The sequence below is a fragment of the Falco punctatus genome, assembly GCF_963210335.1.
Source record: "Falco punctatus genome assembly, chromosome: 7".
NCBI classification, from domain to species: domain Eukaryota; kingdom Metazoa; phylum Chordata; class Aves; order Falconiformes; family Falconidae; genus Falco; species Falco punctatus.
In genome coordinates, this window is record NC_137587.1 from 33,513,913 (window position 1) to 33,536,481 (window position 22,569).

Genomic DNA, 22,569 nt, shown 5'->3' on the forward strand with positions numbered 1-22,569 from the left:
TTCAAAAGGTAATAATAATAACTTATCTCCCTGCTTTTCTATTACTGTACTTTCCTTTTTCCTTTGTTGTTCTTCCTTCCTCGGTGATAAGGATGGGCTGCAGTTATACCTGAAAAAGGAGCGAAAATCATGTAAATTTTTCTGTACATATGTTCTGTTTGCAAAAACACAGACTTAGAATCTGATGAAAAAGAGCAATAAGAAGACAAATAGCCATGTAAAAATCCAGCCCAGGCAAGTAGATGTATGCAACTTGCTGGAATCTAATAGTGACAAGAGTGTGTATTAAATTTCTACTTTTCAGTTGATCTCATACAGGTGTAGCAATTACCACAGACCGATGTCATTAATTGTAATGTTCTGTAGAAGTAATCAATGAACTCTGTTTCCTGAAAACAGTTTCACCTTTGCGCTATTAGTACTATAATGAAGAGGGCGCAATATATACTTACATAAAGAACTTAGAATCTATTAGCACCTGTGCTGAACAGTAAAGCTGCTGATACTTTGCATGCAAATTGTAGTCATCATCTGAGAAGAAGCAGAGTTCATAGGTTCAGTATTCTCTCACTTTCAGTCTCTTATGTCAGCTATGTCTTAACCAGCTGGGGGCAGAATTACATTCTGGAAATTAGTGAGAAAAAAGGTTAAAATTGAAAATATACTGTCTCTGCATCTAGGCTCACCATTCATATGTTATAAGACAACATGAAAAATCCTAGCATGTATAAATGATGTCTGATTTCACATTATATTTTTAAAGTGTCAGTGCTCAAGTAGGTTTACATTTGACAGGTGATTTAAATACTTCAGTACATTTCTATAGTCATAAGAAAAAATCTTTATCAGGATAAAAACTTGATGAAACTATTCATTTTTGTACTAATGCAAGAAACGTTACTACTCTTTTTGACATGTAGATGTATGAGGCACTATATTAATCTTCATAATTTTTCTAAGTATTTCATTGTTTGAGGATATTTCAATGACTGCTCATTTATGTTGTTTTTACTATATTTATCTTCTGTACTGATTCTTGAATTCTATGCTCTGAGTACATACCTGGTTATGATTGGTGCAATCTTACCATAAAGCTGAGATAGACACATCTGCATTTCTGTAACTCTTCTAATGAGTTTACCTTGGTGGTTTGTTTTTTTTCTCATACCAAAATAGCTCTTTTAGTGCCTACAGCAAATATATGGCTTAAACCATCCCACAAGCTCCACCACCTTTCCTGTCACTTCTGTCTCGAAAGAAGCAGTTGTGAAGGTCTCTATGTTCAGTTTTTGAACACTGTGAAACTGTTCTCTGTGTAATTCTATATGAAATAATATTAAGATGGGCCTGTTGTGAACGTTGTGTCACAGAAAGGAGGCATAGAAAAATTGCCAGTAGACCAGTAAAATAAAACAGTATGCTGAATTAATGAAACAGAATTGAGAAAAGCACACAGAAGAAAGAAAAAGGAAAATAAGCACTTCTGTGGACATCAAATATTTTGCATTGCTGGCTCACTTTGGCAGTAGGTCCATGATAGTTTGCCTATCGGATAATGCCGTGAGTTTTTCACACACTAGCTCAGTTTCACCCCCAGCTGTACAGACTAACCAGGTTAAAAAGATAGGAGAAAATTCACCCTCATGTGTGTAATGACATATAAAGATATTGAAATAGAACAGTCAGTGTGATAATGAAACCAGATTAAAATTCTGACTAGATGAAGATGCAGCTTCTTCCAGGTTCTTTGTTTGTGAGCATGGACTACTGTATTTAAGTCTTCGTGTGAGGTCTTCCAAAACATAAGAATCTGGGCTTTTGCTTTAGACCAGTGAAGATAAGACTGATCCACAGAATTTGGATTGCCTTTAAACTTTCTGAAAATCCAGCAATTGTCAAATATTTCTGAAAACTCAGGAATTTTGGTTTGGGCTTATATTTAAAAACATAAAATGTTGAAGAATACTTCACAGATACAACGACCGGTTGTCTGAAATGATTTTCTCTCTTTGAGATTTTCAAACCAAAGGTAAACAACAATGCTATGACTGAACTACAGGATTTCTTAATGGCAGAGTAGATTGACTTTACCATACGAGTAAGGTTGTCCTGTCAAGATGTTACTCTAGGGAATAAACAATTGATTATTAGTCTAGGCTCTGGTTTTCAAGCACTGACTCCCAGCACTGACCTCACTCTGCCTTAGCGTATGTTGAAATAGATGATCATGAGCACTTCTGGATAGTTTGTTACCTACCAGCTATTATCACTGCATTCAGTTAAAAGAAAAGTCAAAACAATATAGGTTGTATTGGTAATCAAATAAACGGAAAATCACAGAAACTATTCATCTTTATTATAGTTGCGGCCATGTGTTTCCTAAAGGCTGGAGTTTTGAGCCTAGAGTAAAGGCAGAGTTCTGACCCAGGAGAAGATAACGATCTGAAGCAGACCTTTGTTAGGCCAGCAAATTGTCCGGTTATTTCTCCATGCAAGGGAACTGATCCAATGAAATCTAAAGCAGCCAACCCGTTCTGCAGCTCAGGCATTACAAATAGTAATCTTACACCAAGTTTTCACTTCTTTTATAGCTTTCTCTGTTTTCCCTTAGAGGAAACTAGGGCAGTGATTTAGGTCTCTCTCTCTTATCTCATCAGCTGCCTTCATGAAACCAGTAGGAATATAATTTTGGAGATTTTTAGCTCTCAAGTTCAAATTGGCTAATGGTTCAGTCTTTTGTTGAAGGGGAAGTAAAGGGGAGAGAAAAGAAAGATGGAGAGACAGACAAAACAGTTACATAAAGCTTATTTCCATAGGAAGCCAAGTAAAACTGTCTTTATCCATAGGAATTGTAAGGCCTAGTTATGTAACTCTCCAGCTTATTTGAAGAGGTGATTAACTGTTCCTAATTAAGCATTCAGCTACAGTCCCATTACAAGATTTTTTCCCCCTCTCCAGCAGCAAAATAATAAATAAAAAAAATTAAAATGTTAAAACCCACATCAAGAAACCCATAAAAATCCCTCTGTACTCACATTTTTAGGGTTCAGACTTACTGACAACTCGAGTGCTATAGGAAAACTGTGATTAAATTGAGTAAGTACATTTTAAGATTAAAAGACTTGCAATAGCTTATTTCTGAAATATTTGTAATGTCTATTGCTTCTTTGTATCCATCTCTCTGTCCAACAAAATCACATAATACCACAGTTTGAAAAATAAGTAGACTTCAATACTGACTGTGCAAGAGACAGTTTTAGGGGTAGGAGCAGTAGAATGTTTAAGAAATATCTGTATTTGAAAAAGTGACTGATTTTTCTACCTGTGATGAAGATGACGAAGAAGAAAAAAAAGCCCCAGAAAACAAAATGCTCATCACCAAGCTCTGAATTGCACTGGTGTGTTTCTGAAGCTCCCACTTCTCTTTAAAATTCCCTGCAGAAAGCCATTTTCCAGGCAGAGGCCAGAGGAATTAGAGGGCAGTGATTTCCTGACGAGGTGGCAGAGCTGGGGACGGAACCCAGATCTGTGTGTCCTCCTCACTTGGCTGCTTTCGTTGGCAGCAGCTAAGGAAGCTGAACTACCCGTGTGATTCTCTGCAGACTGCATGCACTGCGATAGCCAAAACTTAAAAACGTTTTTACTTTGCAGTGTTTCATTGTGCCTTGTAAAAGCCATGGTGAGTGGGTACCTCATTAATACTAAGGGATCGTGGGTTTTGTTTTGCAGCAGTCATCAGCTGTGACTTCCATCTAGGTAAGATGCTGATTTCCATGTGGTGCTGTGCTGCCGTGATTTATTAGCTTTCACCCAGTCTTGCCTTAGTAATAGGAAAATTAAGCCCTTATGTGTTCTCACATGGTATTTTCTTCTGTTCACATTATGTTTTTTGCACTATCTCAATTTAATTTGCCTTGACTTACATTAAGGTTTTCTTCCAAAAGCCCTTTCCTATAGACCAAAGCAATGAATTCAGTGTGAGGAAAGCTAGACATCATCTTTTCACTCAGAGAAATAGATCACAGAAAAAGAAGCCTTTAAAATGCTACTATCCATCTCTTTACCTGATTAGTATATAAAAAACATAGTACAAGAGTAAAGGCTGAAGAGTTAATCTCTTACATTAATCTCCCCCATTACATTATATTAAGTAATCTTTTCCTCAAATGACTATACAATGCAGTACTACTAGTAAAATAAATTTCACATCAGGATTTTAGAAGTATTGTAGCCCTTGAACAACTTTATTTAACTCCATGACAAAGTTGCATCCCAAATACTGCACAGACATCTCTAAAACTTCCTCTAACTGGTGGGCTTGGTGGCTCTCTTTACAGCCAAGACAAAAAGATTCTTCAGTTTTCCCTCATCATGCACAATTATGAATTTTGACTTAAAATACTTGTATTTGTAATTACAGTATCCTGAAAAGGTGTCCTAAATATATATGTTGCCCAGCTTGACTGTGACTTCAAGCAAATTCTCTGAGGTGCTTGGTAAAGTAAAACTGAATTAGTGAGAGTACAATAAAGAAAGTTACAGTGTTTAGATACAATAGCCAAAAATAAAGTCAATTTAATCTTCCAAAGTAGGACAGCTTTTCAGTGTATTCATCACTATGGAGATTTAACAGTTGATTCCAACTTGAATTTTAATAGCAAACTTACATAATTGTGAGTCCTGGTGTGGTACTGCTGAGTGTATTCAGGCTGGAATTACTAGTTAGATGGATCCTACTTATCCTTGTAGTTAAAACATGCTAATAGTTTACACGTGTGCATGACAGTTGTTAACAACCATCTTTATAACCACCTCTGTATTTCTCTCTTCCTCACTCAACACTATCTAAAAGAGAAAATGGATATTAGTGGTCAAGGCTGGGGGTTAAAAATCAAGATTCCTGGGTTTTATTTTTCTATTATTTAGCTGGTTTTGACAATGAGGATGAGCAGTTACTTTTGCAACATGTATTTTAAATAGGCAACTTTAATTTATTTGTTTATTTATTTACCTATTTATTTGTTGGTAGGCAATGTATATTCCTGGATGTGTTTAAATATGTACATGAGGAAAAAAATTACCAGAAGTATTTAAGAGATTGTTGAGTGCTCAAAGCTGGGAAAGTATGCAGGACATTTTTTGTTTTGACTGAAAAATTACTTGGGTTTGGCAGTATTTTTTGCATGTCCTCTTCATTCCTACTTGCTTGCTTGCTAATCAATTCTAGTCATTACATAACTTGAGGCAAACGGTTTGCTTTAAATTGTCTGTGCCTTAGTTTCTCCAGTTGGGGAATGGTTAAGAAAAATCATCTACTTCCCAGGGTGTTGGGAGGCTTAATTAAGTGTTTATAAAGTACTTAGTACTTTAAGACTTTTGCATGAAATGCATTATGGATGTGTAATATAACATTATTATTAATGTATATTGCAAATTATTTTTTATCTCTGGCAATTTTCCATTACTTTAGAAAATTAGTCTAATCTAAAATATTGGCCAACTAGACAGAATTGCTGCAATTCCTTTAGTAAAAGTTCAATGATGGAGTCATGTTGACTTTTATCTTCAACAATCTTCCCTCAGAGTCTCCCAGAGACACAGAACTTGAGCTGTGCTTCTAATTGTTGGCTTCAGGCTAAAACTTTTGATCACTTTATTTCTGCTACTTTCTGTTAAACTCACTGAATGAAAAGGCTTGATAACATTTTATACTGTCTAATTCTTTATTTTGGGGAATATGAATGATGAATTTGACCTTCTGAATTTTTAGTCTAAACTTTGGTAGCAGAGAGCATCCTCATTCTTGTTTTCATTCATATTAATACTGCATCTATCTCTTTTGCCCTGTAAAAAGCTATTAATATTGTTCTATTAACCTCTTTCTAAGTAATAATGACCTTTCCCCTGAAAATGCAATTATTGGGCTTTTTTCCCATAATAAATCTCATTTATTAGAAAGTTTGGCCTTGTGCACTTTGTTCTCTGCCATTTCCTTAAAAAAATAATCATGCTTTATTTTCAAATAAGTACATTATTTTTATTCAGAAAAATATTCTATAATGCATGCACTTGGTCATAATCTAAGAGGAGGTGATGGCTGCTTGATTCAACTATGTCCCTGCCTCTAGAAAGAAAAAGGCTGTAGTGACAGGGCTCTACATTCCTCCATTGTTTGACTGGTCTGGCTATTTGCAGCTGCAGTATCCTCTATTTTACCAAGAATTACCAACCAGGTCAGTTTGTCTCTTGCTAATGTCCAGTCCAAGTGGTCTCTGCTTGGTTAGACAGAGCTCTTCCTCCCTTTCTGCAGTGAGTGGTGGTTTTTGAGGTGTTGCCTGACAAGCTGTTTTGCCATTAGCTCCTGAGAGGAGGAAGGACAAGAAATGCTAGGCACCTCCTGGTGTGTGTGGCAATGCAAACTTCTGGGGAGACAGAAGGGGAGGTAGGAGAAAAGCTCTTGTTGCATTCTTGCTCTTCGAGCTGCTGGTTTTGTCAAGGGAGGCGATGAAGAAACTTTCCTGTATTGTAAGGAATACAAAGGTAATGGAAGCATCTGTAACCTCTCCACATCCTTGATGAAGCAGTGGCTATAGCGGAAGGATTTTTTTTCACCCCAGTAAAACGATGCTAAAAAGCTGTATAGAAGAGCAGCAGCACCACCGTCCTGTTTCTCCTCCACTACCCACCCTTCTCTTGTTCCAGAAGTTTCCAGTTGTTTGATGTCAGAGAGAGAAGGAAGGTTCTGGCAACTCTCTTTCCCCGGCCATTTTATTTCCTAAGGATAAAGAATCCTCAAAGAAGAAAAGTGGAACTTCATATAGGTTTCCCTTTCTATGTAGATAGGAAAAACATCTAACCATATCTAGGGGAAGAGTAGTTTTGTGGCTATAGCTCTAGGCTGGAAAAGGGAAGAAGTGGTTTTGGAGTCTTGGTGTGTCTGATTTTTATTTTATTTTTTTTGGAAGCTCAGGCAAAAAAGAGATTTTATGTACTTCTTTTTTTTACTGGACCCATCAAATTAGAATACAAGTTTATTAAAACAGGTACTGAAATAAAAGCAGAAGTTACAGTCTGTGCATTAGAAATTAGAAAATGAGGCTCAGCTTTTTGAGGATTCCCTAAGAATGACAGAAAATACAGAATGGATGTCAAATTTGTAACATGGACAGAGAACATCTTTCCATGTTTTCTCCCCATCCATCTCCCAAATTAATCAGACATGCTACCAGGAATGATAATGCTAATGATTTCAAGCAGCATAAAAAGGACTTTGTACCATGTAGGCAGGTAGACAAGAGCTATACCATATGCACAATTTTAAGATGAAGAATTATTTTTTTAAACTTTATTTTTCTAACATTTGTTTGAAGTGCATTCTTTAGAAAACTGCATCTTCTTTACATTTCCTGGCTCCTTGACTCATCAAAATGAGCTGTGTTAGTCATATCAAATGATGTGTTTCATAGAAGAAGATGGGAAAAGCAGCACACTGAGTCATCGTCACAGGGAGGGTGGCTGCCAAACCACTATCAGACAACATAGGGAAAAGCAAACATATTAAATTACTGGGGCCACAGAAACACAGCCCAGTGGCAGGAAATCATTTACAATCAGGTGAACGTGAGCATCCTCATCTTTTTAGTCTGTTTTTTAAGGAAGTGAGACATGTGCTATCATGATGTTTACCTGCCTGCCAGCTTCTGTCCCCCGTTAACTTTGTAAGCCATTGGCCACTCTCATTCAAATGGGTTGAAGTGTTCTCAGGAATGTGACGTTCTTAATGCATTTACTAAACATTGTCACTTTTAGAAAGCAGGGACATGTCTTTTGCACCTTCCTGAAGAGAAGGGGCTCAGCTGACACCTGCTCCATGTGCCCTACTGAGCTGGCCATCGTCACACCTGCACTGGCCAGCCTGGCAGTGCCTCTGTGGCTCTCAGCTCAGCACAACACACCCTGCTCTTTGCTCTGCAGTCACAGAACGATCTGGAGGTGTTATACAGCTGGGTTATCCTTACGGATTTGAGAGAGGAAGTGGAAGAATGAGGTGGCAGCAGAGACCTTATGTGGTGTGACACAAAACCTGATGGTGATACACACTGACAGAAAGAGGTGTGGAAATACAGAATTGCAATATAAAGCCACTGCAAAGCAGGATTCACTTCATGGAATAGCTTGTTCATAAAACAAGACTAGGTATTTTTTGAGAGTTTTTTTCCTAGGGAAAATCCCTCAGTTCTGTTTAGGTTCAGCAAATTACTGTAGTTTAACTTATAACCTAATGCTGAGAGCTCAGGTTATGTTCCTTGCTAGAGACACTTAAATTTCTGCTTCAGCTCACTTAGGAATGAAGGTTGCTGCAACTGTACTGCTGCTTGCTGTGCCCAAAGTCAGTTGAAAACAAGGCCCAGTTTTGACAAACTTGATTGAGTAGTGGAAGTCCCTATTTAAATTCCTGTAAGTTTAATGAAAATGAGTAAGTAGCTAGAAAAAATAGTTTATGCTAATTATCCCTCAGCAAGCCAATTAGTAGACGTGTACTGGCTAGCCAAACAGCCTGCTTGCAATTCCAGACTTAACAATAGCAAGAATTATCTTTTCCTTGCTGGGGGGTTACACAGGATTGGGAGAGAAGGTTGATAGATGTACTGGGAAGGGGAATGTTCTGAGAGGGGAAGCGAAGGGTATAGGATAAACATTTATAAGACATTAGGTTTTCATTTGCTTTACTTCTGATTAAATAACCTGACTGTTTTTTCAAAGCTTTGACAATATTTTTCATGAACACCTTAGAATTTGCAAATGGGAAGAACGATGACAAAAATTATCATAGCACACAATTGTTTCCTTTATATCCATCCATCCCCTTCCCCCCCCCCCCCCCCCCCCCAATTCATCTTTAACATTTGTTAACTGTCTATAGTCTCTGGGTTATTTTTTAGGCTGGTGATTTTCACAGGTTACCCTGTTTCCTATTAGGAAAGCAACTAATATACTTCACCTGCTTCTCCTTAATTATTTTTATTTTTTAGAAACCTCATGAACAACAAGCTAAAATCTGGCAATTCCATTCGTTTAGCATGTTGAGGTGGATTTGATTTTCTTCTCATTATTGCAAATTTGCACATCTCTTCAATAAGGCTGAAGAGAAAAAAAGGCACAGGAGCACATAAACACCATAACAATCTGGACAAAAATATTATAGAAATATGAGTTGTCATGCTGAAGAACTACTATTGGCCTATGAGTCAGTTACCAAACAAAACTGATATTTCACATTTTTTCCCCAATAACTAATTCTTATTTCTAATTTATTTAGTAGGGATTTTTTTTATGCTCTGCTTTGCTTTTCATGCTGTTGCTGAGACAGAATGGAATTATCATCTCTAGAGTGTGCCACGTCAACTTACATTGGCATACTGTGCTTTTTTGCATAATGCTGTCTATTATTATAATCTGTCATAATATAGCATCTAATTCTTTACACAGCTCATATGTCTAAATTTTATCTATGACAAAGATTTGCCAAATTTTTTCCTTAATATAGGAATTTGGGGGGATACTTTCACCAGGGTGTTGCTACTGGCTTCTATATTCATAGGGAAATACCCACATTTCATATTTTTCAGGTTAGTGCTTATAAATATGAGCACATTTATCTTTCATTCTAATAGTACAGAGGGTGGGAGGGATAGGTGCTATATTCCAAAGGTTTGTAGGAGATGGGGAATGTTTTGTTGCATCTGCAGATCCGGTTTGCAGTCACTGCTCTTTAACCGGTTTCTATTCAAGGATGTACGGAACAGGAACCAGTAGCATCTTCTACCTCCATACACAGGGGTCCAATATTTAGAGCTACTAGGACAGAAGGTCTGTGACTGCTCTGCTTTCTTTGCAGGCTGACTTATCTTACCTGATAGGTGAAGCCTACCCTGGAAGCCTTGATGAGAAAGGATAGCTATTCCCTCCTCTGACAAGTGTAAGAAGAAGCATTGAGTACAAAAGCCTTAAGAATTCTACAGAAGCAGGAGAGGAGGGGGAAAAGTAATGAGCATTGAGCCACATAGTACCTGAAGGAAGGACATCCCCGCTTTGCTTTTGTTAGTGAGCTCAAAGAAGGATTGCAAGGACTGTGGCTATCAGAGTGTGAAGCTGGTGTGAAGACAGCACTGGCATCCATGACATGCTTCACTTTGAGCATAGTTCGAAGGTGCTTTTCCACTAATGTAACTGGGGGCTATCAGGGACACTGAAGCTGAGGAGGAGGAAATGCTCATGTCCTTTATCTTATACTAGTATGCTTCTATCACAATTCACTTATTTTCAAAAATTACTGTGACTTTAAAACACACAGAACAAAAAATACAAAACTCCTGTGTCTCTCAGCTACTCTTTTGTTGTTTTGTTTTGTTACTTATTTAATTTAGAAAGATTTTTTTTTAATTTAGAAAAGAAGAAGAGACTATTAGTCCCTACTTTTTGAATGTTTGGGGACAACAATACTGTGATTGGGTTCTGTTCTTGCCTTTTCTGCAGATACTGCTATGTGTTGGTGGGATTAGCAAGGCAGTGTTTGGAACAGCGGTGTTCTCTGGAACATTTTCAGTTGGTATAGCTCGTTGCTTTGTCTCATGGACCTAAATTCATTTGAGCTTGTCATTGTGTTTGGTTTTGGAAAGTCAGCTTGTGACTCTAGGAAGGATCTGCTTTTCAGTAATTTTCAAGAGAGCAGGCTTAATCAGGTTTGGTATCACCCCAATGACACACACATATATGCACGCACATCTGCATCATTGATTTCAAAATGCTTCCCAAACCAGTCATTGTGTCTGCAGATCCTACTCATGGTGTCCCCTCTGGATTTTGGTATCAAATTTGTACAGAAAGAAGGTACAATGACACCAAGTGTTTCCCTGACAACTCTTGTTTTGCACATCTGCTACAGTAATGCCATTTGGTAACTGCTTTGGAGGGTAACTCCTCTTTCTCCCCACAAATTTCTGACTGTAATATACTATTGAGCAAGTCCACACAAAACTGTCTGTGATCATCCACCTTAAATATATTTATTTCTAGCAGGACAGGTCTGCAGCCCTTCTTTCATACGGCGCATCCTGGCACACTTCTTGCCCTTACAAAAGATTATTTCAATACCTGTGAATATGTGCGGTACAATAGACCTCCTCAGACTTGCTCCTGCCCGTATCAAAAACCAAGCGCTGAATATTTCTCTGGAAACGTGAAATGCAGAGAGTTAGCACAGTGAACAGAGACTGTCTTCGTGCCCCTGAAAGAAAAAAAGGAACTGACTGAGGCAAAGCCACTGTTACAGACTGCGAATCAGCTCTATATGGCTCAGAAGTGAAAGAGAGAAATGAAACAAAAGCCTCCTCCAGCATATCTCATCCTCACTCTCTTCTCCCTTTTCAGTACCAAACTGTATTGTCTTAATCTGGGAATGTGATTTATCTGTGAAATATCTAGTGGGTGGCAGAGGTGGGGAGCAAAGCTGCACAGAGCTCCCCAGAGCTGCTGACCGAGGTAAATAGTGTGTCATAACACATTTATCAAATAATAATGGAAACCATATAAAACATATAGGAGAGGGAGGGGGGAAACCCATTCTCCTCTGGGAAGTTACTGAATATTTCAGCCAGTTTATAAAAGTATGTGTACATGTGTTTAGAAGGGGAGAGGTTTTCCTAGCTTCACCTCTGCGAATAAATCATTGGCCTGGGATGTCTGAGCAGACAAGTGAAATGGATGAGCACATTATGGATCAAGGAGGTGGTATTCCTGCCTTGGTTAGTTTGAGAGGGACCACCCAAGCACTGTGGGACCAAGACGAGACTGTAAGTTATGCCTGTAGAGTTCTGAAAGACTCAGGCTGCAGTCTCTGACATGGTAGGAAGGTGTGAAATAGAATAAAATTGATGGTATTTCTCAAAGAGCAGGCATGACTAGTCATCTATCTGAACTGGTTTTGTTGCTAATATTTATTTATTTTTTTGCCTTTGCCTGGATTGCCAGCATAGATAAAATGCAAAAAAAAAAAAAAAAAAAAAGGAAAGAAAAAATGGCAAAGGTGTAATAGTTATGCCTATTTTTGGAAATTGATGTTTAAGTGCAACTAAAGAAAAAGAAAAATATATTAATGATGTATTATGTACATTTTTCACAGCTTGCCACTAGTGGCTTTTAGAATACACAAGCCAAAGTCTGATGCTCTCATTGATGCTGAGAAGAATCTTGCATTATAACTGGTCTATTGAAGTCCGTGTGAATTACTTATGGAAAAAGATTTCCATTCCACATGAATAAGCCTTGCAGAACATGGATGAGTGTTACCAAGAAATACCAAGTTAAAAGGAACCTGACAGAGACAGTATCCTTGTAAATATATGTATAGTTACAACTTCAGAATTCTTGCAAGGGAGGAGGAGAGCTGAGTTTTGGGATTATCATCTGCCACAGGAAAACCTCTTACAGTGCAGCTGATCACCTTTTTATATTTACACATGGCAATAGTGATTGAAGGTTAATCGGTCTACATATAGTGATGAATCGGATGAATTCTGGGCTGTAAGGAAAGCCAGTAGGAATTAAAAGTCAAAATATGAAAGGTGTCTTTATAGAAAAACATCCTTTTTTTAAAGAAAAAATTTGATATTTTTCTATGATATTCCAATATTTTATAATTAAAAAAAAATAATTGAAGGAACGTTGGAACTTTGTACTTAAAAAAAAATTGCTTTCTCTTACAGTAGACAATCTTAAGATGTTTTAAAATTATTTTAAAACTGTTCCTGAAAAAATGTATTTTTTTTTAAGAAAATGCTGTGTTTTCCATCCATGGAATGATTTTCCTCCTTGCTTGATCCCCTCTAATTACAATCCAACAACATTCGAAGTCACATGTGGACACCCCCACTGTGCTGGGTCAGCTGTTGATTTGGGTTGGGGATTGAGCCAGAAGTTGTAAGGTGAAGCCTTGGGGCTGCTCACCTTTAACACTACTCAGCAGATCCCATGACTGCAGAGGGGTGATGCTGGTGGTTTGTAGACACTCTACCTCCCATAACCAATGTCCCAGTGGGGTGTCAGCTGTGTTCTTGGCAATGGGATCTTTGGGGTGACGTAAGAGGCTGAGATGCTGGGCACATGCCATCACTAAAGTTCCTGTATCACATTTCTCAGGAACGGAGATGTTAACTCCCCATGTTCAGGCCAGATTTCAGCTTCAGCACTCATATTGTACCTACCTAAATCTCCCCTGAAGTTTTGATTTGACACGGTATTGTTCATTTGGTGCCTTCTTAAACAGTACAGTGCAACACGCTGCCCGCACTGTTGAACATCTGCTTTGCTTCAAAAGTTGCTCTATTTTGCTTGCAAGAGAAAGGGTTATTTTCTTTTTTTTTTTTTTTTTTTAGTTTTAAGGTGAACAAACTCAACTGGAGCTCCAACTCTCCCTGGGCAGAGACTGAACAATTGGTGTTTGTGCTGGAGAACAAGGCTGCAAGAGACTGGAAAGAATCCTTCTCCGCCCAAGGGCTTAAGGCACCCAAGCAACTAATCTACAGGTTGTACTATAAACTGTGGGCTATAGTCACAGCTGTGATCTCTGCATGAGATTTGCAGCCCATGGGTCTGCCCCTGCTGTGTTCCCAGCCTGCCTAAAGCAACTTGCTATGTTCCCAGCATGTCTCTGCAAAAAGAGTTGCACATCAGGCTGGGGGTTATCTGGAGGCTGCTCCACAGCGATATCAATTTATGTAGACTACCACAGCCTGGCCACTGGTGGAAAGGCTCTTTCTTGTCTCAAGTCCATTCTTGGAGGTAAATGTTATGTTATATAGGACTCTAGGTGCTCAGCTACTGTAGTGGTTATTGCTCTAGCTATTAATAAAGAGCGAAATAACTGCCAGATATTGTTTAAGCACAAGGAAAATTTCTTATTTATAAGAAAATTTGTACAGGGTTTCATTACTACTGATACTAAATGAATGCTACCGTAAGATTTCTACTGCTGATAACTGTACACTAGGACTACTTATGACCATTCCTTTAGAAGTTTAGTGGTGTAGCAGCATGGAGAGAGGAAGAGAGCTGCCCCGAATGGCAGCCTGCAAAGCAGCTGGGTGGAGAGGGTATAGGGAGGAATACAGAGCTGAGGAGCATCTGTGATTCTATGAATCCTCTTAACCTCTCTGTTCCCTCATGGAGAGGTTTCTCCGGCAAGGAGTTCTTCATAGAGAAGCCTTCTTGCCATATCTGCTGGTGCATTTTCTTTGCACTTCCTCAGCCCTCTGTGTTGTAAGGCAATCTCAATGCATGAAACACATAACTGATAATTCTGCAGTTAAATTATTATGTAAGAAATGTAGTATTAAAAAAATCCAGAAAAGACTGATTTGTTGTTGAAAGCATTGTCTAATGCATATCGCTGAAAAGATTCTTGCATGCAGAGAAGAAGACAGGTTTCCTTGACATAAAGAATAGGCCTTGATCCCGTAATTATTTTGGCAGGTGCTTAATTCCCAAAGTGTGAGTTATCCTATGAAATTCAATGCACATAGTGAAACAAAGGAGTGGGAAGGGACGAGGAAGGGATTACATATGTTGAGAGAAAGGCAAGAGGGGCTCTCTGAACAAATGGGACTGAAAGAGGGATTGAGGGAGGAGAGGAAGGGGGATTGGCGGATGAGAATAGGAAAACAATTCAGATTTGAAGTTGAATCAGCATTTGCTGACATGAACGTGACACTAATGGAAAGGATTTGGGAGAAGAATAGTTATAAGCTAACAGATATGTTATCTTCAAAACATTCTGTATGCAGGTAATAACATGTAGGCTTCATTTATAATAACTTAAGGTGACATCTTTTGGTTTCAAAGAAAATTCAATGGTCAGAAACAAGGAATGCCACACTCACCTGTTTTTCTTCCTCTTTTCTCCCTTCCTGAAATTTATTTCTGAAAGTCATTAAAATTCAGATACCATCATTTGTAACAAATGATATGAAGTGTAAGGTACAGTACTTGGAGTATATGTTTGTTAAAATGAAGGAAGAGATTCTTCCAACACTTTGGGATTTTATGAATGATTTACATCTGGTGCTAAAGTTCATAAATGAAACGTGGGAGAACCAGATGCTTCATTTCTTGACTGCATCGTGTCTGCACATACTGATGGTGAATTGAAAACAGGAATGTCTCATAAATCAAGAAAATCTATTTTTGTACTCTTGATTTCTATTCCGAACATCCATATAACACCCAAACAAATGTGGTAAAATTGGTTCCTTGAGAAACCCTTTATGTTTAGTAACAGTGTGGACATGTTAATAAAAAAATAAAAAGAGGGGGGAAAAAAAGGAACCAGTCTTCAGAATATAAAATGCTCAGAATGAGCAACTGTTCTTGGAGATCAGCATCGAAGGCGCTTTGTTTAGCAAGAGAAAGACTGAATGGAACTGCTAGGCAGATTTTGGTAGTTGTACAAAGAACTGAGATGTGTAATATTGGCAGTGGGGGAAAAGAAATTAAAAGCCAAATTCTTCCTTTGGCTACTGACATCACCTCTGAAGGCAAAATCTACCCCACTTTTGAATAGGGAGACTGAGGCTTATGAGCACACATTTGCAGAGAGCTGAGTGAAATTAAATTTTGTTCCATTTTTCATCAATGCTTTGGAATGATGCCTACATTCCTTTCTTGCTGACATCTTCTATTGGCCAAAGAATTGTAAGTGATGCGTGTCGTTATGTTCAGGTGTCACTAAAACTTTTGTAAACAGGTTTTTAAAATATCATTTATTGAATCATAATAAAAGAATAAGCACAAGTCTATCTGTCTACAGGTGTTTGGTTTTTTTTCAATAGAAGTAATAGATTCAAGTTACCCTCCCTCACACTTCCCACTTCCTTGACTTCATTGCATGTATTTATCCACACATTTTAAATGATTATATTACAACTCCAAAACTACCTGTGAGAAATGGCAGAGTAGTAATAATAACTTTGGACGAAAAAGCTGTACACAAAAGAGTTACCAAGTACCAGCTGATGTGTGGTAGCTGCCCATGTGTGTCCTCTTAGCCTCCAACGAATGCATGGTAATTGGGGTGGGCTTAGCCCCCTGGGCGGGGGTGTGAGGCTGAGTTGACTCACCTTGCATTTGCTGTGGGGGAATAGAGTGCATCCAGGCAGTTCTTGCAGCTCAACAGAAACTTGCTACCTTGAGGTATCTTGTTTGTGTATCTAAGCCCTGGATGTGCGTGCTCTGCTAGTTCTGTTAACAATTGAAAACGAATGTTTATTTAAATTTATTTACACATCCTACACACAGATTGAGTGTAGGTGTGCTGGCAGAAGGGAGACTTTAGGAAGGATTTCATAAAGGTGAAGGAAACGGCTTAGTAGCCAGGTTTCAAGGAGGCACCCCGAGTGCAACGTGAGATGAGACTGTGGAGGTATTTGTGATGGTATCAAGGCAGGCACTTCTGGCAGGGCAGGTGGAGGTTGTGAGGTAGGGGAGCTGACCTTGCTTTCAAAGGTAGGTAGGCAGATTGTATATATACACCATTAGCGTATGTATCTGTTATGCCAATGTTTCTCTTGTGGAAGCCAGTGGAAGTTTTGCCTTTTATTTCAGTGAGAACAAGATCAAGCTTTTCTAGGGGGGATATTCCCCCATTACGTGTGGAGCATTGTACCCCCTTTCAGACTGAGATGGAGTTACTGAAAAACAGAAGTGCTCTGTACTCCTCTCAAGTTACCTTACTGCTCAAAATAGGTCCCTAACTAATACAATTTGTTATATGTCGTAAAACACAAAGGAAAGCACTTTTCACACCAAATATCAGAAAAGCACTCTCTTTTTTTCAACTGCAGAAGTAACAGAAATGATGTGTTCATTTTAAATTCCATTCATGTAGGCCCTAATAAAAGCTATTATAAAATACAATTGTGTGGAGACAAAAAGAGAGATAATATCACTATAGCTCAATATAAAATTTAAGTAATTAAGACATGAAAACTATTACACAATTTACTATGAATGCAATGTGAATAATAAAATGTTTAACCATTTCACTTCTGCTTTGTTTTTTGTTGTTGGTTGTTTTTTTTTTAATAGTGCCTTTTGAAAATGTTTGAGCTTGAAATATTTCAAAGATCTAAATTCCATATTACTTCGGAAGCTGAGCAGGACTGAAAAGTAAGCTAGCTGGGTTTTCAAACTAAGTCTTGTATATATTTTTAGATGTTGATGTAAATATGGCACTCTGCCACATAGTGGATTCTACATGAAAAATGTCATTTTCAGGTGATTTTGATGGTAGTTGTAAATAAAACAGGACATACAGAGTGAACTGTGGAAGTATATTAGTGGTGCAAGCTAAGCAGCTGCATAATAGTTATGAAATTGTGTAGACAGACTGATGGATCCTAAGATTAAAACAAAAGCATCCATACATGTACTGGAAAGAAAAGTATTTTTAAACAGGAGTTGCTTAAGCTCTGCATATTTTTTTCACATGATACAGTACTGTGTCCTCTTCTCTGGTGGGTTTCAGCAATGCTGTTGGTAAATGGTTGAGAGAAAAGCTTAGTCTAGTCTTTCTTTAGTCGAGTGAATATCATAATTCAGTATCTGTAATACACACATTATTTTCTTGTGCACGGACGTATGCATGACAGTCACAGGCGTGTACCAGCACTGCTTAGTAACACTTAGCAACATCTGCTCTGTGATCCAGCCCTATCTTTTCACTTCATTCCAATGTGATTGTGTACGTTTGTTTTCTAGCTTAAATTTGTGGCAAACAATTTGCTTGAGACTGTGTCCAAGCTGTCCATGGAACAGCATTCTCCTGAGCTGCAGAACTGAGAGCTCATATTGGTGGTTCAGTAGGTGGCACTCTTCCCCTTAGATCAGTCTGAGCCATTGTCCCAGGTGTTACTCCGAACGTGAAGTAGTTCTGCAGGAAGCCAGATGACAGACCCACAGCTTGCACTGCTGGGGTGTCAGGGACTAGTGTTTGCCGTTGGAGTACACCATCCACAGCATGCAGTCTCTGTGTTTTGGGGAGCATTCTTGGTTTGTCTGCCATAGTGGCATCCTCCATACCTGTCTGGTGCAGAGGGCAGGAGTGGGGTCTATGGTGTGGACCATCTTTCACATCTGGGCTACCCTTATGCTTCGAATCCAGTTCTGAGCAAAAAAACCTACACAGGGAATGGAAACAAAGCTTAGAGGTCAACTCGGATGCCCAGCATGTTTTTTAGGCTGACACTTTCATAGAAAGCTTATTGCTCTTGCTTCGTAAATTTGAGGAAAGCTTGTCTGCTAGGCCTTCAGAACTGATGATCTGTGGTTCCATTTGTAGTAATTCTGTAGTTTTCAGACCTTCATCAGCCAAGCCCCAGATGCCTCAAACTGGGCGCCTTTGTTTATAAAGTCTTAGTCTTCCCTGTGCCTTTAATTTCTTGGCTGTAAAATAAAACTGCCAAGGCTTACATATTGTGGCTTACAGGCATGTGGTAAGGCACGAAAATGTTTGTGATCTGCTTGGCAAAAAAATGGAACTGAGCATTGTGCTTATATTTGTTGTTATGATGAAGAATAACTATCAAGTCCATCTCCTAGATTTCTCTGTCTTTTCCTAGTGTCATGGCTTATTTAAAACTCAGCTGAATCCGCCCTGAAGCCCCAGACAATTACAAATAGTAAGAAGCAAATATATATATGTAAGTATATTTGTGTGTGTATATATATTATATAATGGTCATTAAAAAAATGAAATCTGTAAGTAGTCCAAAATGGAGAGGCAAAGTCATCACAATCTGTAATGAAGCAATGACAAATGGCAGGCTCCAGTTTTGGCCTGTGAGATTTATACTTCCTGTGTATTTAGTTTTGTACACACAATTTCTTCTAAAAATTGCTAAAATAGTTTTCTCTAATAACATTTCATAAATCACTCAGCTATTTACATGCTTTCAGATCAATCATTAAAACAACTAAGAAGTTGAAGTTACACAGGTCAAAGCACAGACTTTATAGAGAAGAAGAGCTGCAAGTTTATGGTTCCTTACTCTTCCTAGTAACTCATCCCATACATAGTTTTATATTTGAGATATAAATTATTCATGAATAGTTTTTAGCAATCAGTGAATTAGCCACTTGCAATTAAAAAAAATTGACCTCCTCTTCTTGCATTTAATCTGACTAAAGTCGGTGTCATTGCTGTATGATTGGGTCTCATCTATTTTTATCTGCTGTAGGAGCTGTTTTGATCCAAAATTGACAAAACCACACTAGAAACCTGAAAAAAAGGAAAGGTAAGTCATATATATATATATCTGTGTGAGTGTATGTGTATATATATATACATGACAAGACCAGGACTTGGCCCATTGTGTGAACTACATAACTTCTACACTGCCTACCATACTTAAGAAAAAACCCTGACACTTCACTCATGGCAAACTTTTTAGAGAACTCCACAAAGAAGGAGAATGTAAACTGTCCAAAAGAAGAGCAACCCTTTCGCAAAGCTACCAGTAATCTCTGGAAAGCCAGATCATACTGATCAAATATTCTGACACCTCTTTTTGAAAAGCAATGTTATTTTGCACTGTATGACTCTTCTGCCCCTTTACCAAATAGGGACTGAAAGAAAAGGTTTACTTTTAGCATTTTACTTGAAAAGAAACTAAAAACACTTTTGAAGATGTTTGTAAGACATTAGTAATAGATCCTGCCAAATATCACATTCTCCATTTTGCCAAGATTGCTTTGCTTTGCTGCCTGATGTTTTTTTTTTGTTGGTTTTTTTTTTTTCCCATCAGGCCCAAACTGTTGACATTCTGTCACTCTAATAGGAAAAGACATGATTTGGAACAGTTATTAATATAAGAAAAATACCATGTTAGAAAAGGGTTAGCCTTCTAAGTGGCCAAGTTCAACAAGACAAAATTAGGATTGCATTATCTCCCTCCCTGGAGCATGCATGTGTGGATTTATGAAGCTTAGAAGGGGGATAATTTAGCTTTATGCATACCTTTTTTCACTTGGACGTTTAAAGAGTTAACTTTTTAAAAAGCAGCTGTAACATCTTATATACCATAGCTTTGATTTCTTCCTATCTTCATAGTTACTACACAGTATATACTTATTTATTCGTATATAATACATTGTGGAAAAGGTGTTAGTTACAAAAGGCTATATGTTACCTTCTGTTTTAGGTAGGTGTGGGAGGTCACCCCAGGCACCAGCAGATAGAGATGAGGAGTGTGCACTGAGTGAGACATCAAAGGCATTGTTTAGGGAGCTAGAAGAACAGAAGGAGAATTTGGAGTAACAACTGATGAAGACAAGATTTCATAGAAAAAGGATGGCTGGTCACCTGAAAAGCTGCTGAGATGCCCCAGGGAGATGCAAGAAGATTCAGACCCTGAAATTTGACTAAGAGAAGAATAGAACAACCTTTAAGAGGGGTTTCAGTGGAGTACAGATGGAAAATCTCATTGAATAGGTTCAAGAAATTAATTCAGCAGGAAATTGTAGATGACGTAGACAGATAGAAATTCAATGAGCTTAGCAAGAGAGGGAAAAGCAGGCTGGATCCTAATGGCAGAAGTATATAAGACAAAGCATGGACATACTAAAAGTAAAAGAGAATTCTGGCCATATAAGTAATCACAATTACCATAAAATAGTGCAAGGCAATCTAGTAAGAGTTGAATATGCTCCTGTCAAAATTCTTGTCCTGGGACTCACTTATACTCTGGCTTGTCCCTTAAAATTTCTCTTCTGGAAGTTCTGTAACAAAATTTATCTTCATTTTCTATTAAGTTTATTAAATAAGAAAATTTTAAGAGTTTGATCTTATTGATGGATAAAATAAAAAATCATTTTCCATCCTTAGTAATGAATTCCTAAAATGCAGGGAAAATATTTTGTAATTTTTTATTATTTTTTTTGCCAAGCTTGTAAAGGCAAAACTTTTTCTCCCACTCATCATTTTTAAATAGTAAGTAATATGGAATTTAATGTATCTAGAAGCTAAAATGAAAATCAAATAAACAACAGTATAAAACATTCATCTTGTTATTCTCAAGCATACACATCTTGTCTATTAAAAAGAGACCATTTCTATTAATATTCTTGTAACCATGCTTTGTCTACCCCTTGCCCTATTGTGCTAGAGCAGCAATATATGTGGTGGTTAGCACCAAATGATTTTGAGAACCTTACTGGGGCAGAAAAATGCACTTTTGGCCAACAGCACTCCAGCTAGCTCCACCTGGACAACTTGCTCACTTTCAAGCCTGACAAAGTGCCATATTACGTCTTCTGTGTCCAGCTACCTTCAAGCTTGAGTCTGGGAGATTATGCCTTCTGTTTATAAGATAGCAGGCCAGCATTCAAGATAAGAATTCACATTATGCATTCCACAATGCGCTGTGTCAGTGCTAAGAGTCCTGAGCTGGTACATCCTCTAATTATCTTGGGTTCGTGCAAAAGTCAGTCACAGAAGTGAAACTTGTGCAGACAAGCCCCTCCTCACTTACTTTGCTCAATCTTATAAATGACAATAACTATCAGTTTTGCTTCCAGAGGTTTTCCAGACCTCTGCTGTTTCTTTTTGGTCTGCCTGTCTTTGTCTATTATTTTTCTCCAAGTCAACGTATTCAAAGCAGAGCTGAAGAATGCAAAGATTATCCACTTCCAAAATCTTCTTTCTCTCCATGAACAGACCCATATAGCATCTGCTGATGAATGACAGCTTATTGTTCATTCTCATTACAGTAACGTGTAAATCTACTGACTGTGACTAAGGAAACTGGGAGCTTGTTTGCCCTATAAACTTTCTCATGTGCCTGCTGGAGGCACAGTGTTTCCCCAATTGCTTGTGCTTCACTAGCAATCTCTGAAAATGCAAACCAAACAAATAATCCTAATACACGTAGCACACAACAGGCTGGAAGAATATCTTTTAATGTAAAATGAGTTAGTAGTTCTCAGGCTGAATTGTCTGAAGTGGTTAGGAGTTAGCTGATGGTGTATAATAGCTGCTCGGTCTTTTTCTTGCTTCTTGGCACAGACAGCATTGGTTGGCTGGGCTGATTAGAGCCCTGCACGTCAAAAAGGTGCAGGTTGTCCTTAACACTGGAAAACCGGCTCTTGCACGGACAGCTTTAATGCATGATAAGCTATATGGTTTAGACATAAATTGTGTGTGCTTGAAATTGAAGTGAACTTTGCTTGTATGACATATCCATGTAGATATGGCCAATAGCTGTTAGAGTCTGTTGCAGCTCTTATTTATTGCTTGTAGTTGAAGTAAAAATCAGTGCCATGTGATTCTATTCAATTCAGGGAAAAAAACCTAATTGTCCTTCTGCCAAAGTTTAAGTGCTACATTTTTTCATTAGAATTTAACAAATGTTCATCTTAAAATAGACTGACAATGGGTCAAACTGTTCCACTTTATCTGTTATGAACTTAAAATTTATCAAAGCTGGTACTCGCTCTTCCCAGAGGAATTTGTATTTTCGC

General features: G+C 38.1%; 1 long non-coding RNA gene across 1 annotated transcript in view; it reads left to right on the forward strand.

The window, feature by feature from the left end:
• Window positions 1-22,569, forward strand: part of LOC308067967 — a 168,441-nt gene that overhangs the window by 135,375 nt on the left and 10,497 nt on the right. Inside the window, exon 2 of the long non-coding RNA XR_013929792.1 lies at window positions 1-22,569. This exon is cut by the window's left edge and continues 29,783 nt beyond it; it is cut by the window's right edge and continues 10,497 nt beyond it. This is a non-coding gene — a long non-coding RNA (uncharacterized lncRNA).